This window comes from Colossoma macropomum, unplaced genomic scaffold (genome assembly GCF_904425465.1).
Source record: "Colossoma macropomum unplaced genomic scaffold, Colossoma_macropomum, whole genome shotgun sequence".
In the NCBI taxonomy this organism is placed as follows: Eukaryota; Metazoa; Chordata; class Actinopteri; order Characiformes; family Serrasalmidae; genus Colossoma; species Colossoma macropomum.
This window is the reverse complement of record NW_023494793.1, coordinates 21,043,143-21,057,277: the sequence shown is the minus strand read 5'-3', so window position 1 is coordinate 21,057,277 and position 14,135 is coordinate 21,043,143.

Below are 14,135 nucleotides of genomic sequence, written 5' to 3'. Positions count from 1 at the left end.
CCAAGTCAGGAACTCAATCGGAAGCCACTGATGGCATGGATGAACTGGCAGTATGAGAAGGAAAACAAGTCTATCTTTAGCCTTCCGATTGGAGGCCTCTGATATTTTCAAACATGTTTGAAATGTTTTTACAACTCTATATATTCACAAGTCCCAAAGTATGAGGTAGTCAGCGATGTAACACAACGAGTGATGCATGCAACAGCCAAGCGAGCTAGGAGAATGGAGAAAAAAGCAGTGTATGCACACCACGTGTGCAGCAGAGAACTGAACACAGACAAAGAGGCACCCCACAATTTGAAGTCAGCTGCTGGTTTGTAGTAAAATATTTCTCCAGCTTTGACTGTGATATCCGCATTTCAACCTTTCTGCTGTGCTTCTTGCATGCGCATAAAATTACAAACAGGATTTGCCCAGTTTAGCTTTGTTGGTAACACATAATGATGAGTTTGTAGCCAAAACTCATTATGCGTGTTATATCCTCTTCCCTTATCATCTACTGTGTAGCCTTACGACAAAAATACAAGAGATCCTGTAAAAGACTGATGTTTAGAGTGTGACACTGTCCGTTTTAGAATTCTGTTAGGATTTCAAAAATCATGTAGGGTTCGTCCAGCTTAAAGGAGCTGAGAGAGGTTGGAAAATGGTCATGTAGAGATGTATCATGACTGTTTTTGGTACATAAAACCAAACAAATCTCATAAACAAGAAAAATGTAGGATGTGGGTCCTACAGAGGGCTACTGATGGTGGAAAAATGAAATAAACTTTTCTTTAAATAAAGTCCTATTGTGTGGCTCTATCTAGTACACCAGCACAACCCCCCATCGCACAAAAGTCCCTCAGTACACAGGTGGTCAGTGCTCTGTGGTTTTACCACCCAACTTCTGTCAGCTCCAGAGTCCAGAGATTCTAATCTGTGCTGATGCAGGTGTCCCCACACACTGCTGGCCCTAACCAGTGGACTGCACCACTGCCCACCACATGAAATTCCATTAACACAGGCCTTCTGAGGCATGCTCTCTCTCTCTCTCTCTCTCTCTCTCTCTCTCTCTCCCTCTCTCTTTCACAGCCGTGAATAACACTGGTTGCTGTGGAAATGAACCCAAAGCAGCGTTTCATTCCTCAGTTCCTTACTGCTTAAGTATTGATTGAATTTTCTAGGGCTTTTGAACAAGCGGAGCACCCAAAGGAAAAATGTAATAAATGGGTTCCATGGGCCCGGCAGGTAATTTAGTTAGAAGCAACATGTGAGGAGCACTCCCATGTTCATCACGCTCACTGGTCACCTGAACAGATGAAATCCATCGCAAACTGCAGACCCATCAGGAATGAAATGTGCTGACCGATGACTAAATCTCCCTTTGCATTCATTTATTTATTACTGCCCTCGCTTTCCAGCACCTTTTTATTAAGGCAGAGAAAACATTATCTAAGACGACTTCAGACTTCCAGCTAATGTGAATCATTCTAACAGTATCACTCAGCCTCTTAGGTAATTGAAAGAGAGTCTAGACTTTTCCTCAAAAGTAATGCTCCAATAACAATGTGCTTAATCGTAACAACACCAAAAACACCATAAAAAGGGCAGGTCCTGTAACTCATAATCCTGGAGTCAGACCAAAGTTATTTCAGCCAATGTTTACAGTGGCACGGCCAGTAGATTACTCAGCGTGTTAATTAATGGAAACGGCTGGTTTAGCTAATGAAACACTGCCGTCAGCCGTGTCCACTTTACAGTCCTAAAATTCTGCTCCAGCTTGCAGACCTAAATAACCCCCTCAGTTCCCATAGTGATGCACCTCTCCAGCTAGAAACTGGGCCTTTCATAATGCTCTCTCAAATACTTCTTTTTTTTTTCCCCAAAAGAAAGGCCATTGACCTCATTCATTCAATGCATCATAGTGTTTTGTGCTAAATGTGCTATTTGTGAAAATATTTCAGACATGCTCTGGCACTCATTTTTCACTTCTATTTGAAAACTGAAAAGGGAAAAGGAAATAAAACACCTCTACTAATTCAGCATTCATCTCACAGACATGCTGTCAGTTAATATTAATTTAACTCAAGATGTATCACTCTAAAACCCGTCTTTCTCTTTTTGGTTTTTATCATTCTGCTGAAATTTTCCCTCTAAAATCCACGAATGGGAATTGCAATCCATGTTTAAATGAGACAAAAAAAGTAGTAAATTAGAATAATTATTTCTTTCTCTTCTGCTTGCTTTTGTTGTTAGACTTCTTTTAAAGGAACACAACTGAATATGTTATTGTCATGGGTGGAAAGAGAAACTGTACTGAAAGGAATACTTTGAAATGCCAAAAAAAAATGTAATTTACACATTTTTCCACTCCCCCCAGATGTAGTCAATCAGCCAAGACATGTTTGCTGTCTAGTTTATCACTGGAGTCACAAGGCTAAGCCCAACAAACAATAGAAGTCCATAATCACCCACATTTTTTCTGTAAATACATCATCGACACTGAGAAGTGTTTTAGACATCAGGCATCTGATCCGAATTCTGACCCCCCTTTCATGCACACAGATTAAGTTCACAAAATTCTGTTTGTGTTAATAAACACTGATTCAAACACTGATTTTGTGGGGGTTCATCAGACCACATCATACAAATTAACATCACACACACAGGCTCAAAAATAGCTTGAATGGCTTGATGTTCAGGTCTCAAATGCAAAATAACATTATACTCATGAAGATATGATGACAATAATACAAAGCCAATTCCTAAAAAAGTGGGGACAGGAGGTGAAATGCAGATAAAAACAGTTTTCTCCCCAATTTAGTCATATCCATTTCCACCCACTAGTTAGGAGTCCCCCCCAGTCACATGACACTACTAGCGCTAGGGGGCAAAGACTTCCTCTGGGACCTGTGAAGCACGAAGGCTAGCACAGGCTTACTCTGGGACCTGTGAAGCTAACAGACACCTGCGCTGACTAGCACTCGTGCTGAGTGATGCGGGGAGAATGGGGGCCGTCCTAACCACCCAGAGGCCAATTGTGCTGTCTTGGGCTCCCAGTCATGGATGGCTGTTGCATCACCAGGTATCTAACTTGCAATCTCCTGATGATAGGGCCAACACTTAGATGGTTACGCCACTTAGGAGCCCAATAATAACAAGATATTTGTGTAGTCATTATATCATATATCAAGATATTTATTATATGTCATTATATTTTTGTGAGAATACAATCATTCAGAAACTGATGCCTAGAGCACATTCCAAAAACGATGAAATGGGCATGGTGAAATGTTCAAAAACATATTAAACAGGCGATGCAGTCATTCTTGGATATAGAAAAGCGTCCAGGAAAGACCTAGTCCAAGGCTCGACAAAAATTCAAGTGTTGTAACATTTCTCAGCCAGGGACGGCAAAGATGTTAAGTATTTTCCCCTCTTTAATGCCTAATATCATCAAACGATTCAGGGAATCTGAAGATATGGCTGTGTATAAAGGACAAGGCCGAAAAAAACACAAATAAACGCCCATGACCTTCAACCCCAAGACAGCACTGCATTAAAAACCGGCATGCTTCTGTGATGGATATCACTGGTTGGGCTCAGGATGAATTGTTGTTAATAAAAACAATCCGCTGCTGCATCCATGAATGCAAGTTATCACCGTACTATGCACACTGGAAGCCATTTGTCAACAACATCCAGACACGCTGATGATTTCTCTAAGCCTAAGCTGATCTGAAATGGGCTCATGCACAGTGGAAGTGTGTATTGTGGTCTGATGTATCAACCTTTCACAGTGTGTATGGAATAAGCGGCAGCCTGTTCTCCAGGCCAAAGAAGAAAAAGACCAGATTGTTACCAGTGTAAAGTTCTAAAGTCCATCTTTTTGATGCAGATCTTGAGCAGAAGTACAGATACTGTCACAAACATAGCATGATTGAAAAAGGAATTAGTAACTAAATGTAAAAGACTAATGAATAAAAAAGCTTTCCTTGTAAATATACTTGAGTAGAAATAAAAGTATTGTGTTTTAAACATACTCAGAAAAGTGCACATCAGTCATAATTTTACTTGAGCATGTGTAACTGAATAAATGCAACTACTCACTACCCACCTTTTGTTTTGTGTGACCTTCCACTGAATATAAAACTCTATTCATAAGTGTCTAGCATGAAAGCCATTAGACAGGATCACTATTTTTTAAGAACAAAATTAGCACCACAAGTGAAACCTTTTGCTAGCATAATTCAGGGCATATTTCTTTTTCATGCATATCATTCCAAAGGTGTTTTCCAAAAGACACATATATGGTTTAATCCATACCTCAGGTCCAGTTTACTTCTGATATTGACATTCTTTGCACCTTTATGATTATGAGGCCTATACTGCCATGCCATAAATGCCACAGCTTTCAGCCATCCTTACAATTTATATGCATGCTTTTATTTCGATTGAAAATCAGAATACATCATCTCGTAGCGCACTTCCAGCAGTGCGGTTGAGTTTTTAATCAGGTATGCCGCGTTTGAAATTTGTTTATTGCAGGTAAGTGCTCATCCAACAGGGTGTAACATTTTTACCTCGCGTGACATAAAGTCGATACAATCTAAATAAACTTCAGTGGCGAAGGAAGGCGAGCGTATTTCTCCTGGCTTGTTGTTCACGGCTCTACAAATAATTATTGTGATTCATAAAAGCTCCCTCAGACAGACTGTAACATTTTGACAGCTTGCTTACTCTTTTCGCTATGAAATATCATCCCGCGCTCGCTAATAACTCTCCAAAACTCTCGCCTTACTTTTTTGGACCGTCACGCTTGGTGGAACCTTTGATTGGAAGCTGAAGTGAAATTGGTGGCCTATCGCTGCAGTGAAAAACGCTGTTTGCCAGCTTGACACAGTAAAATGCAGTTTAGAGTGTGTGTGAGAGGGTTTTATTATTTTTCATGTCTATGTGTCATTTTTCACACTTCATGAGATTATAAGCACATACTCACAGTTGGCTATAATAGCATAACAGTACTTCACAGTATTGTCTGATGGAGCGGCCCTCCACGCAATTATATGGGTTCTGCACCATCTAAGATGCTGGTCAGGCTTCAGTAGAATTGAAATGTCTCTTTCTGTCCTGTGGGCTCGCTTGAAGAGCTCTCATGACGGTTCCAAAACGACTTAATAGGTTTGGGGGAGTCAGTCTGTGAGGAGAGAGAGAGTGAAAAAGTGAGCTTCTGCCTCTGCTGTTTTGAGAGGAACGGCATGACCTGTGAGTTGAAGTGTAACAGTATAGAAGTGCAATAGTCAGAAGTGGACAGTAATACAGATACATTTATGCAGTTACATGTGCTTAAGTTAACCCATTAACACCTCCAAGTCCCAGGCTCGTTACATACTGTAGCGACCTGCTACTGGCTGGCGCTGACCTCTAGACACTTGGGTGGGTCATGGGAGGTGCGCACCCTCCAGAAAGGGGACTTAAATGCTGATTATGTTGTTGTTCATCAGTTAAAGGTAAGTATATGTGTTTATTGTCTTGTTCTGTGTTGGGGAGTGTGTTTAGCTGGTGTGGGTGGGTGGTCACTGTTAGGGTGAAGTGTATGGCTAGCGGTGACCTCCCCCGTGAGTTCAGTGCTTTGTATCTGCCTTTCTGCCCTGGTGTTCAATAAAAAACACTTATCATAGTGGAATCATGGTCTCTCTTGCGTCTTACTCTATGTTGATGCTACAGTACTAAAGCTTATTATTTACCAACTAAATGGAAAACTGACTTATTCTTAAGTTCAAAATGATAGAAGTCTTTTAAGGGGTTAATATTGATATCTGAACTTTCCCAGAGGTGAAGTCCTGGAGGGATGGGGTCTAGAGGGCCGAGGCCCCCGCATTCAACTGATGAATTGAATCAGGTGTGTTTAAATAGGAAAATCACCAAAAAGTGCTGGACTCTGACTGGAATTCATCACCGCTGTGCTATATGAGCACAAATCAAAAACAGACATTTTTAGAATCGATCAAACTATATGGCTTAAAGGAGACTTTATCACTACACACACACACACACACATTTTGTAAGCCACTTCTTGTTCTGGGTCATGGGGGGAGCTGGAGCCTATCCCAGCGGTCATTGGGCGGAAGGCAGGAAACACACTGGACTGGTCGCCAGTCAATTACAGGGCAGTTTATCACTTAATTTAAATTAAATTTAGTTTTCATGTCAATTTAAATTAAATGTTTACACCAAATTTAATTAATTAAATTAAATGTGGTATAAATGTTTAATGTTTATTTCTTCTCTTTTGAGTCTAGTGTTTATTATTACGTTTTACTTATATTTTAGTTTCTGTTCTCCATCTTTTTACGTTTTTATTTGAATTGTTTGTATTTTCTTATTCATTTTTCCTTATGAATGACTGCAGTGTATGAAAGGTGCTATACAAATAAACATGCCTTGCCTTACCTCACCTTCATTACATGGGACTGATTTTTAACAAATGTTTGATTGTAAATAAAAGTACAAAAAGTAAATGTAATCAAATGCAATGTGTATGTGCATTTTTTTACTCAATTATGTGTAGTTCTTCACTGCGGTCAGTTTTAATCCAAATTACTTTGATCCAGACCACAAGAATCCAAAAAGAGGCTGGGCTACGTTTGCGTCTGCTTGAGTCATCACTTCACTGAAAAAATAATACTTTTACTTTAGGATGGGTTTAATCTGCTCTACGCAGCTCTGTAGCAGCACGACTCTGAAACAGAAGATGAAAATGCTCATAGCTTGAGTCTGTCAGTGATACAGTGGGGAAGTTCTCCATAATTATCCCACGTGCAGTAACAGTCTAAATTCCAGCGCTGCTCTTCTCAAGCAGCAACTCATGAGTGACCTGACGTGGCGTCAGCTGACACATTAGCACCAGCCGTGCCGGTTCCTCCTCTGTTTGCTGGGCCGGAAAATGAGGTTGACAGTCATGAGGTCAGTTTCATGTGGCCAGGGTGGTTCAGGGCTGTGGAGGCCGGCCTAATCGGCCTGTTTTAAGATGCTATTAATGAGAGCTGGCTCATGGAAGGGCCTCCTGATGTGCATACTTGTGTAATAAGCTGCTTTGAGCCTGTCTCTGTCTATCACAGAGGACCGGTGGCGGGAAATTGGCATCGCAACTTTTAATCCCCCTTACCAAAAACTGTGGAAAAGCTCTGTCATCCTCTACTGTCTGGCCAGAAAGAGCCATGGAGGGTAGACAAGAGAAGAAAAAAAAATAGCCTTTAACCCTTTAAACTCTAGTCTTCTTCATCAGTTATTTAATTATGATGATTATGTATTGTTTTTGTGATGTTTTCACCATAAACTGGCAAAGACAAAAAAGCTGCTGATTTTTCTGTTGAGAGATTTTTGAAATCTGCTGTTGTCTTCAGTTCAGTTTGAGTTGGGTGGGACTAAATTCAGCAGAGGTGACGTCAGATCCGCCAGTGTACCAATCAGAGTTGACAATATTTATACATCAGCTACTCGCGTTTCCCTCCCTCACATAAAGTGACTGCTCTGCCTGTGATCTATCCACCATAAAATATAAGCCTGAGTTCTCTAACATGAGCCCACTGACAGCTTGTCCTCCGCTTTGCCCGTTTTTCTCAGCATTCAGTGACCAGTCGAGAAGAGTGGAACAGTCTGTTTTCCTGTGGGGAGGGATGAAACATGTAAGGCTGAACCTGACATTCCCATAGAGCTGTGAGCAAGCAGCACCTTGGAATTTTTAAATTGTATGAATTTATATATTTCTTGAATATAACACTTGTGAACACTTTCCACAGTAGATCTTTATTGTTACGAAAATATTTTAACATTTAAAACCATGTTGACAGGGGCTTTAAACTCAAGGCAATAACTGAAAATTGAGAAAAATTCTGCCCCATGTTTTCAGGTCACTAGCCAAACACAGAGTTTTAGTCCATAGGCGAGGCCTTATTTAAGCCACACCCTTGCATTTCAGAGCAGGAAGTGAAACTGTATCTCTGTCCCTCATGGCCACATGGTGGACAGTTAGATCCCATTGTTTTGAAGAAAATGTGTTCCAAATTCTGAATATCAGTGTGGAACCTTAAGAATAGTCACTTTCTTAACACATATTTTCTGTAATTACACAAACATGTTTGTGTTTGAATGATTTTGATATGATTGTGTGTGTGTACAACTGAGATAAAATTGTCACTCCTGAAACATATGGCAAAGCTTTGGTGGTGATGGAATTGTTTTGGTTGTGCAAAATGGAATGTTCAATCATTTTTATAAGTAAAATTAAAATAATTAAGATACAGTGTCTATCAAAGCAAAATGATTTTAGTCTAAAGTCTAAGTCAATAGTCCAAAATTGACTTTTGCTTTCTCAGTAATGGCTTCTTGACAGCTACACATCCTTTCAGACTCATTGGGTAGGAAGAATAGACAGAAACATGTGGGTTTTTTCAGATCTGAAGCAAGAGCGGAGCATGATTTTCTCCTCTCTGTCTCAAAGCCAGAAGTTTAAATACTGTTTATCTGATGGTAACAGTTTGGTGGTCTACCAGTGGTCTTGCATGGATGTTAGGAGTCCCATTTTCTCTATAATTTGTAATCATTTTTTAACTCCTGTTTCTTCACTTATTTTTCTTTGAGTTTCCACTTCCTTATGTAAATAGAAAATTTTATTCATATCTAATCCCTTTGAGGAGATTAGATATAAGAGAAATAAATAACATGTACTTAAAGGCCATTTTGGAATAATTAATGAGTTCTCTCTGAATTTGCACAGTACCGTATGTATTTATGAGGATGAGGAATTAAAAAGTGGACCTTTTAGAGTGTAGGGGGTTAACAGTGCTGCTGTATACATAATATGCACTATGGCACAGACCCAGACTTGACCCTGCTTTACTCTGCCCTACTTCCAGTTATACTGACCTGCTCATACCACTAAACACATGTAGCCCCCCCTCCCACTCTCATATACCACCAGACCCTCACACACATTAACATATTCACACATACACTATGTGTAACCCTCTCTTCACCTCTCCCTCTGTTTCTGTTCTCTATAACAGTGCTAGTATAGTGTGTAACCTCTTAAAAGAAGTTAACTTAAAAGCTCTTAGTAAAAACAGAAAAGCTGTTACTTACTTATAATAGAAGCCTATGGGCTGTTGCTTTGGTACTTGCCTATTAGCTACTGTTACATGAGTTATAAACTTGAGTCATCATGTTCTCTGTTATTTTCTAATTATGGAGAAGCATTTAACTTATAGTTTGTTGTAGTCAGATGTTTTAATACAGATGTGAAAGACTGAGATTAGGTTTAAAAATGCAGGCATATTCTAATGTAAGGTCACCAATGATAATGATGACCAGGGGTGAGTCACTTACATAATTGTGTAGCACTGACTTTTTAATCCTCCATTTATACTGAAAACAGAGAAAAATAATCTCTGAGATTTACTACATACAGCATGAACTACAAACATAAAAGGAGCACTTTACTGAATTAGTGCAAACTTAGTGCAAACTGCGGTCCAACTGTTAAAAACATATTCAGACATTTACAAGGATTATATTAAAATCTATTTCATTCAGTGCATTAATTGAGAGAATAATAAACTAAATATATACAAAATCGTCATTTAATGAGTACTGTCTAAAATCTGAAAATCAATGTGTAACTTTAAGAATTGTCACTACCGAAACACATATTTTCAGCAGTTAAGCAAATGTTCTGCATTTTAATGAAAAATATTATGATTTTATATTAAAAATCCAACCATCCAGTGTTTTTGACACTGACTTTTAACCATTTCAGTAGGATTAACTATATATGATGAAAATCTGTGTCCTTTATCATGTTCAGTTTAAACAATTCAGTTTAACTGAAAGTTTTATTGCCTATTTATAGTATAACATTCTTTAGTATAACATAAAAAAGTACAAAACATGCTGCATCTCACATGCATGTAAACAGATTATGAATTCTAACAATTAGTGTGCAATGAATATATTTTAATTAAATACAGAGTTAATATAACACTTATGACATTTCATAAATGACTAGAATTGTAAACCATAGCAACAAACCAAGCAACCATAGCAACTAATATTTAAAGAATGCTTTGTCTGAGCCAGTCAATTGCTTCAAATCTGAAACCTCAAGGTTGCAGGTTCAAATCCCATTGTTAAATGTGCTAAAGAAATCAGAAGAATGAAAGGTCTACAGGTTCAAATATCCATTTCTTTCCACTGCGTTGTTGTGATTCAGCTTTTCTCCTAATCGCTGACAGCTTTTAAGTACAACCTTGGTGGTATGATTGGCCAGCCCTGTCCTTGAGCCTGGTTACTGTGTGGCTTTAAGACATTTGCTCACTATTCATTAGGAAGCTTCAACATACTCTGCATTTTTAGCAGTCCTATCTTTCAGGTGATGCTATCAGTGACAAAGAACAGGCCAGAGGCTGGACTTGAAGAGGTAAAATGTAGAGTTTTCACAGCTTCTAACAGTTTCATAATGCAATTCATTCTGTCCAATCAGTGGTAGGAATACTGTACAGCTATTAGACTAGTTTGTATTTGCTACCTTCATTTAGCTGAATTGCTCAGAGATACTTGTAGTTGGCTTTTAGAATTCACACTACGGACATTGCAATCAAGCAAATTGATGCAAATTTAATAGTGTGGGTGGTTTTGCTGATTTATTGTAGTGAATAATTAATTCTGTACACGTCAGAACAATCACACACTAAATCATAGTTAGACTCATACGCGGTGCCAATAGCAGACATTAGGTCTTCATTAAACTCTGGGGAAACACGACTAATCAAATCCTGTGTTACAAAGGTTCACTGAGACCACAGTAGCAATGATGAGCGCTCCATCAATCAAAATTAACAGCAGCTGAAAAGTTGTGAAAGTTGCATTGCAGGCTTTGATTACCCAGATGTGGTTGCGCTTTGGGCTTCCACTCCCAAAGAGCGGTTTCTTTACGCAGTGTCCTTTAATGGCTGCCAGTTGCCAATCAGGCCTTAGCCTTAGTTTCTTCAGATAAAGATCCTGCTTCATGAACTGAAGCGCTGACGGAGAGATTTACCCCCCCAACCCACGAAAAAAGCGTCAGTGAAGGATGATTAATAACTCCAGACGTGATGCAATCTTCATCTTTATTAAGACGTTGAAAGCTCAGTGGCTCAGACGGCCTCGGTGACCATACAAGCACCCTTTCGGCCTACGGAGGGAAAAAAGGAAGCCTAAAGGTATTTGAGTGAATGACAGGAGGGAGAGATGGAGAGGCAGAAAAAAAAGAGAGGGGAAGAAAGACACAGTGTTGGCCCAGGAATAATTAACAAATAGAGTACAGATGGCGAAAGCAGATGGTTTCATTTCTGCTCTTCTAAGGATGGAAGGCCGAAGGCTGCCGCTCCGCTGATGATAATGGATATTCCACTCTGGAGCTGGACACATTTCCACCCGACGGCTCCCTCGGAAAACAGTAGAAATAACACCCGCAGTAAAGATGATGTTTCATCAATAGCTGTCAGCATAACTAGCAACAAACGTATAATCTCATTAGACAACTCGCACAAAACACAGGAATCACCTGTACGGATGCAGGTTGCGCTGCAGGCATGAGAAAACTGTAAAAGGCTTGTAATGAGGGAGTGGAGAGCATGGGAGAAGTGAGAGGAGGCCCATTAACATTCCTCACTCGCTTTATAGGCGAGAACACATGGGTGTTTTGGTTGTTGTTTACCATGAATGGAAAAAGTGATACACACAAACATACACATGATTGCATGTAAGCGTTACCACAGCACCCTGTTCATCATCTACTAGGAGTACAATGCATCGCTGCACTGTAATGTATCATTCTAAAGGTGATGTTTCAGCTGCAGCAATTTTGGAATGTTAGAATGGACTATGATCGCTTATAATAATATTCAGTGAGGTACAGTACTGTGCAGAGAGTCATTTTCAGGATCAGAGAAAGAAAACAGAGGAGAAAATGACAAAGAAGCCTCAACTAAATATAATATCATTTCTCAGTATTTAAACACCTGTGGATTTTTTCAGATCTGAAGCAAGAGTAGAGCTTGATTTTCTCCTCTCTCTCAAAGACGAAAGCTTTAAGTACTGATTATCTGGTGGTGACCTTTTTGGTAGTCTACACTTCTTGCACAGTTGAGTCTCATTTTATTTGTATTATTATTGTTATTTTTTAAACTCCAGTTTTGGAAACTTTTTTTCCTCTTCATTTCCTTTGTTCTTTACGCAAGTGGATTATCTTATGTCTAACCTTCTCAAAAATATCCCCTAAAAATGACGAATGAATAACTTGCATTTAATGGCTGTTTTAACTGATCATTAAATAAATGAAGGTGCTCTCTGACTTTTGCACAGTACTGTATAGGCTCAATTCTCAGCCTTTAAACATGCACATCCAAAACAAACCCAAATCTTATAGTCTGTATACTCCATTGCAGTTGGTATGTTCCTAATGGTCTAAATGGTTTTTCCAGCCGTATTTGTGTAACCAGTGTGTTTTTAAAAAATAGCTTTGAATAAAATCAAAATAGTCATGATGCACTTGATCATTTGGAAAAGAACTACAACCAATTAAATAGTGAAATTTGAGATTTTATGGTACATTGAATTGTACTCCCTAAGGGATTGTAATTAGATGGAATTGAGTTGTATTATGGGATTGCGATTGGAATTGGGCAAGATTGGATTTGGCAGATTTTTACTCTAAATAATTTAGAATTTTGCCAATTAGGTGATTTTTGCAAATTAGGCGAGGCAAGTAAGTGCTACACTTTACCAAAATATCATAGCATTATTATACGACTCATGCTAAACAGCCAGTTGCCACTTGCTTTCATTGTACCACTTTATGTAGTTTTATGATGTAAACAATGTGAGGTAGGTAAGTGCACTTGTGCTGTATTTGAATGTTGTTGCAACACAAAATGTACTGTGATCATACATCTTTGTGCTGAATATTTACTTTCTGTATAGCATTTATTTGAGTCATGCTATTTAAATATTCAACTGCTTATGAATTTGAAATGCATGTAAATAATTCCGGAAATGTTTTAGTGTGTTTTGGCTGTTCATTTAGTCTACACAGCGTCAGCTTTGTGGTAAAAATAAAGGCTAATAAAAAACAGCCCCAGAAATTGGCTGTAAAAAAGATTTGTAATTGGCCGTAAAATTCATAATTGGTGCAGCCCTAATGAACACTTGGTAATTTTCTGAAGAATCATAATTGTGAGATGAATGTGAGATGTGTTTGGCAGTCAGCCAGTTTATGATTTAGATTTTGGCTGATCTGTGCTTTAAATATTTTCATGTAAATAAGGTCAAGTTAGGTAAATGCACTCATGCTGTATTTGAATGCTGCTGCTGCTACAGCTCTACCAAAATGTCATCATATATATATATATATATATATATATATATATATATATATATATTTGGTCTTATATATATATATATATATATATATATATATATATATATATGCTAAATAACCAGCTTACTTTTGATTTTTCATTTACCACAATGCAAGTTGAAAGACCAAATAATGTTTCTTATATTGAAACTTTGGCTAATGGGAAGTTCTGGAAATGTGCTAGTGTGTTTCATGTTTTAATTGCACCCACACAAAGTGAGCTTGGGGTTTAAAGAAAGGCTAATGCAAACCTGCAAATTTAGCTGTAAAGAAATCAGAACCAGAATTGACCATGCATAAAAGTCGGCGCATTCCTGATAAATATTGAATAATTTCCTAAAGAATCATAATTGAACTGAATTGAGGTGAATTGCTGGAAGTTTGTGATGCACTGAATCATCACAATTGAATCTAATGCATTCATTGCGAGGTCACTGCTAGTATCTACATACTGAAGCACAGAGACTTCCAAAAATAATTTTGTTTAGATGGCTCGTTGCAACTTTTCCAGGCATTCCGGGCTTTGACACGAGCTCCGAGAGCTTTGAAGAAGCGATCAATTCCCGAGTCTGTGGAAATATTTCCTCACATGTGTTGCTCATTTAGCTATTATAAGGCTTTTGCTCGCAGAACGTGTGAAGGAGTGACATGCTAAAAGGGCATCGATTTTGTATTCCCATGATCCATTCCTCATGGTGCT